The sequence below is a fragment of the Benincasa hispida genome, chromosome 10 (genome assembly GCF_027475165.1).
Source record: "Benincasa hispida cultivar pf3 chromosome 10, pf3_genome.v1.1, whole genome shotgun sequence".
Lineage (NCBI taxonomy): Eukaryota > Viridiplantae > Streptophyta > Magnoliopsida > Cucurbitales > Cucurbitaceae > Benincasa > Benincasa hispida.
In genome coordinates this window covers 20,514,452-20,521,116 of record NC_143487.1, presented here as the reverse complement: position 1 = coordinate 20,521,116, position 6,665 = coordinate 20,514,452, and positions in this window count along the sequence as shown.

The window sequence follows — 6,665 nt, the reverse complement described above, 5'->3', positions numbered from 1 at the left end:
TATCTCAATCAACATGGGAATGACACCAGAAAAATCTAACAATCGTCATTTGATCCACGTAGGGATGACCCTGGAAAGGTCTACCCTATTATATCACCGTTTCTCCATCAACATGGGGATGACCCCGGAAAGGCTTAACAACCTTATTTGATCAACATAGGGATGACCCCAGAAAGATCTGCCCTATTATATCGCCACCTGATCAATATAGGGATGACTCCGGAAAGGTCAAACAACCCTATTTGATCGACATGGGGATGGCCCTGGAAAGGTCCAACAATCCATATTTGATCAACATAGGGACGAACTCGAAAAAGTCCAATGACCTTATAACTCTTATCCTTTTTTTCTAAAACTGTCTTTGAACCATGCCGTCGAGACTCATTCCTTTATGGCGCTTTTTGCATAATGATGATATACTTCGTCGAACACATCTCATCTGGTGAGAGATACCTCGTGATTTTTGGAGACAGAAGTGGATGGACTTAGCTTTTTTGTGGCAAAGTCATTAACTGGCCCCTTCGCGAATTGCTGTATTTGTGTATTGTGGTGCCCAAAAACCTTTTTCTTATATGGGAGCCATTTTTTTTAAATAAAAAATTCTAATGCTTGAAGCTACCTTTAACTCTTTACTTTTTTATGCAACTGAACTTTTTTTTTTTTTAATCATGTGAATGAACTTAAATTTCGTTAAGTTGCCCAAGTACCTTTTATAATGATAGAAATCAATTCATAATGTAGTTCAATTTTATTTTTGGGTCGTTCATCTTTTATGCTCATGCAAGCCAAGAGCAATGTGCAGTTTATACTTTTATGATTCTGTAGTCAATTCCTCTTGTACCACCATTCTTAATGATAGAATTTCTCTTTCCAAAGGAAGGATAACCTCTACCCCATAAACAAGAGAATATGGAGTGACTTCTGTAGGGATACGATGAGTGGTTCGGTAAGCCCATAATGTCTCACCAATCTTCTCTTGCCTATTCCTCTTTGACTTAGAGACAATCTTTTTCAGTAGGTTGCACAACATTTTGTTGAATGCCTCTGCCAACCCATTTTCAGCAACATTATACATGGATAAGTTGAACTGCTTGAATTTGAACTTCTCACACAGCCTGTCCATCAAGCTATGGAGAACTGCCTCCTATTATCTGTCACGATTCGATGGGGGATACTGTACTGATAGATGATATGAGTGCAGATAAAGTCCACCACTTATTCTTTCTTAGCTTCCCTCGAGGCAATAGCCTTAACCCACCTTGAAAAGTAATAAGTGGCTGTGAGGATGTAAGAATGTCCCGCTAATGACTTAGGTGTTATAGGACCAACAAGATCAATCCCCCATGCTTAAAAAGGCCATGAAGCTATAGTTGGATGTGGAGGCTCGGGCGGTTGATGAATGAAGTTCGCATGGTATTTCCAAGCCTCGCACTTCTTTGTGTATTCCATCGAATCTTGGATCATCCCTAGCCAGTAGTAACTCATCCTCTTCAGCTGGAACTGTAGCTTTGGTCCAGATTGATGTGCATCACATATGCCTGAATGCTTCTTCCAACGCCTTCGTTGATTCCTCTTTTCCAAGGCATCGAAGCACGAGTCCTTCCAGGGAGCGGAAATATAAAATCCCTTTGTAATAAATGAAGTGCGTGACCTTCCTTCAAATCTCAGTTTTATGGCAGGGGTTGTCCAGAAGCCTTCCATGCTCAAGGTAATCTATAATGGGTTGCCGCCAGTCTTCCTCATCAGTTACGCAGACTAATATCGCGTTCATTTCTTCACATGCGGTCTCAACCAGAGGTATAACCTATCTTTGAAAAAGCGATATACTAAGAGACACATCGTCTAGAACCGTCAAGGTAGTAGCCAAGTTTGTCAAAATGTTTGCCTTTTTATTTTCTATCCTCGAGACATGTTGCAGTGTCATGCTTTCGAATTTCTCCATCAACTGTATAACATAAAAGAAGTAAGACTTCAAGTCATTATGCTTTACATCATATTGGAGTAAGAGCTGATTGATTATCAATTTAAGTCACCAAAAATCTCTATGTACGACACTCCAATCTCCAAAGCCATTTGGAGGCCAATTATCAAGGCTTGGTTTTTGGCAACATTGTTTGAGCACAATTCAGCAAGCACAAAGCTATAAGGCAACATGTGTTTCTCTAGTGAAAAGAGGACGATGCCTGCCCTTGCACCATTTCTCCAGGTGACACCATCGAAGAACATGATCCAAGGCCCTGTGATTTATGTGAAGAGAACTTCATCATCGGGCAAGTCTTTACTTAACTTCCAATATGATGGAATTGGGTGATCCGCCAAGAAGTCGGCCAACGTTTGTCCTTTAATTGCCTTTTGAGACACATAAACAATATTGTATTGCTGAAGCATGATTGCCTATTTAGCCAAATGCCTGAGATGATTAACCTAGATAGAACGTACTTGATGGAGTCGACTTTTGCAATTAAATGAACTATGAAGGCCTGCATATAGTGCCTCAAATTTTCGATAGCGAAGAAGAGTGCAAGGCACGTTTTCTCAATAGGAGAATAATTGATTTCAGCTCTAGTTAAAGTCCTGCTTAAGTAATAGAGAGCCTGTTCTTTTCCCTTTTATCATTCTTGTGCCAACAATGCCTTCAACGATCTTTCTTGCATGGAAATTTATAATATCAACGACTTGTTTGCCACAGAAACACCTAGGATAGGAGTGAAGGATCCACATTGAAGGGACCCTTCAGTGGAAGCGGATCTCTCAAATCCCAATTCTTTATAATTGAAATTTACAGAGAAGAAGAAAAGTTGATACATTTAATTAAAAAAAATATTAGACATGCTAAAAAGTTAAATAAAACGATTAGGGTTTCATAAACCCTTACCTTTGTAGATGATCTTCAATGGAATCCCCGAACAGAACCACAAACAGCGACCTTAGTATCCTCAGGTAGAGAACCTAGGAGGAGTGAGAGCTCTGGCTATTTTGGAGGTTTTAAGGAAGGAGATTTAGAAAGGAGGGAATATTTTTTTTTTCTCATAACCAAAACCACATTGTAATGCAGGAAGAAGAAGAAGAAATAAAATATCTTTTGTTGACCACCCACATCAAACGTGGGTGGTGAGAAAATTGGGGAGGGAAGTTAATTCCCTCCCAAAAATAAAAAACAATTATAAAAACAATTAATTAATTTAAAAAATTATATTAATATATATATATATATATATATATATATATATATATATATATAATTAATTAATTTATTAGACATATATACATAACTATATGTTATATCACATATCACATATAATCTATAATTTTTATATTGTATCAAATACAATATAGTCTACAGTTTTCATTTTTTCCCACCAATGACTTTTAATACAAATCACATTTATATTAAATTTAATTATATGAATTCAATTCATATAATTAATAATTGAATCATATTCAAATATTTATTTCCTCTCATCAATACTTAATATTATAATGTATCAAATACAATATAGTAATTATATCATATATAATTAAAATTTAATTAATTATATCATATATAATTAGTTCCCTCAGTTAATTTGAACAATTCAAATTAATCCAAAACTGATTCTCATTTAATCCCATTGAGCTACCAAGGGAACCTCATGGACTTGTAGTTTGAAGCTCTAACGGTATGTGAATAATTAATTAAACTCTTTAATTAAATTATTTGCGATCTGTTAATTGACGAACACTCCACTAAAGACCGTCGCTACACTCTTCTCACAGATATATTTCTGTGTCCATTAGATATAATCAATCAACAGTAGGATGACCCCTTCATAAATTGCTCGTAAGTATAGTCGGGCCAAAATTACCGTTTTGACCATGTAGTTATATCTAACTTCTTAAGTACCATTGATCCCTCTGATGAACAATAAATCATAGTCCAACTATGATCAAACCCCCATCAGGTCAGGAGAGGGTGTAGCGTCACATTGTTCAAGCCTCTGAATCAGCCCTTAAAGGAGCAATTTATCTACTTGCCCCAACATTGGGGAATGAGTGAATTCCTTCTTGTGTAGTTGTGTTCCCAGCTCCCCAATGAGATGAATTCCTAAAATGGTAGGCTTGTTGAGTCGGCAATTTGGCCACTCTCACCCATATTAATCAAAAGACCACCCTCATAGGTAGAAGTTCACTCAAGATTCAGGTCATGTTACCCATGGTCATCCTTGTGAAATGTAAGTCCAATATGAACGACATTATATAATGAGACTAAACATTTCGTTGTCCGGTCTTATATAAACTCACATGTCTCTATATAAATGATCGGGATCACATCATTTGTAGCAGTTCAGTACAATTGTAACATTTACAAAGCAGGCCATACTCGTAGTGTCACCAGAATAAGGTATCCAACTTTATCCATCTACTACAGACCATTTAGGTTATCACTTAAACATGATCCACTCATATGTCTTTACATACATGTTTAAGCTACAAGATAACTCTGGATGTTAATTTATTGGTTTTGTGGTTATGCAACAAAAAATGAAATAAAATTTTTTATATTTTATTAAATAAATAATAAGTTTGTAGAGTATAATTACAAACTATAGGACCCTATGAGATTTAAGGCATCAACCCTAACAAGGAGGACTAAGCAAGTACCTCTTTATGCTGTGGAAAGCATTCTGGCAGACCTCGTTCTATTCGATTTTTTCTCCTTTTCTCATCAGTCTTTGAAAAGGTTGACATCGACCAGCCAAGTTGGAAATACATCTCCGGATGTAAGCCAAACGCTCCTGAAGACTTCTTAACTCATGTAAATTCTTTGACCTTGGCATCTTCTGAATGACATCAATCTTGGATTGATCTATCTTGATCTTTCAAATTTCCTTGAGGTTACATTGAACGTGCACTTGAGAGGGTTCATCCTCAACTGGTATTTTTGCAAGCGATCAAACATGAATTTCAAATCCTCCAGATGATCTTGTCGTTTCTTGGACTTGACCACGAGATTATCCACATAACATTCTACATGTCTGTGCAACATGTCGTCAAACATCTTTTGCATGGCGTGTTGGTAAGTAGCGCCAACATTATTCAATCCGAAGGGCATTACCTTGTAGCAATATAATTCTTTTGATGTTCGAAAGTTCCTTATTTCCTCATCAGCAAAAGCCATTCGTATTTGGTTGTACCTAGACGATCCATCATAGGGCCTCATTTTCTGTTGTCACATCAACCATGATCTCCGTGATGGGCAACGAAAAATCGTCTTTTGGACATGCACTGTTAAGATCACGAAAGTCCCCGCAAACATGAAGTTGTCTGTTCTTTTTTCTAACCGAGACAATGTTAGCTATCCACGTTAGGTATTTGACTTCATGGATAAATCTTGCTTTAATCAACTTATTCACTTCAGATTCGATCTGGGGAATAAGTTCTGATCGAAAGCATTAATGAGCTTGCTTAATAGGTCGACACCCTTATCTGATTGTGAGATGGTGACTGCTACCTTTGGCATTTCTTTGTATGACCAAGCGAACACGTCCCTGTATTCGGTGAGAAAACTCATATATTTGCCTTCTTCCTCTTCAGAAAGAGATGCGCTGATGAAAGTCGGGCGCAGTTCCTCCACTGTGCCTAGATTCACTTTTTTGAGTTCGTCCATCGTGGACTGATCACCATCCTCCAGACTTAGTGAAACATCTTCCACTTCCTCTTCGTCCATATCATCTTTGGATTCTTCGGTGATGGTTATGTGGTGACATGAAGTTTCACCTTCCGCTTGCTCTAAACTTCCACTTTGAGAGTTGGTGAAGACAACGTCGTGCCTCTTCACCTTCAGTGGACCTACACTTGTGTTTACAGTCACAGAGATCTTTCTCTTCATTCGTAAAGGCACGATACTATAAATTTCTTTGTGGCTTCTTACCTCACAAGATGATTTCTCGTTTGATGGCCTTTTAGTATCCTTATGGCCAAAGCATCACTAGATTGATGCACGAGGTATCGGCTCCCTCTTTCTTATGGCTATAGTGAGGATGTCACTGCAAACTTCTTCCTTAACCTTTATCTCACTGGAGACATGTGTGCTGAAGTGATCCTCAACACCCTCGCACTTAAGGCGATAAAAAACGGGTGTGTGGGGTTTTCCTTTGCTTTTATTTAAAACCGCACTTAATCGCTCGAAGGCTGATAGTCATGTCAGCCATCAGAGATTCAAAGATGGTCTCCTCTTCTCCTTTGTCAGGCAAAGTCAACCTTTGAAAGGTTGAGCGTCGGGTAGATCTGAGGGTCGTGCATAGATTTTCTCTCTCTGCTTCCGTCATGCTCCATATCTCAAAAACCAAAGCGCGCGCGACAGACAGTCTGATATGGTCGAAGGCTGAGGTTCTTTTATCCTTGCCCTTATTTTCTCTTGCATCATCGACTTATTCTACAGTTATATTGTTGATGTCGACCACTTTTTTCCTTCGCCCTCCTGGTTATGCGAACTGGCACTGACGATTTATATCTAAGCCCTTTCCTCGACGCGAGTATAACGTGCCCCCTCTTAAGAAAGCTTTTTCTAGTTGAAAAAAGCTCGGGTCGCTCATAAATCTTCAAGCTCTTAAACTCGATGTGCGTAGAGATGTCCACGGGGTGGGGCGGGGTCGGGGATGCCATTCCCTATCTCTGTCCCCGCT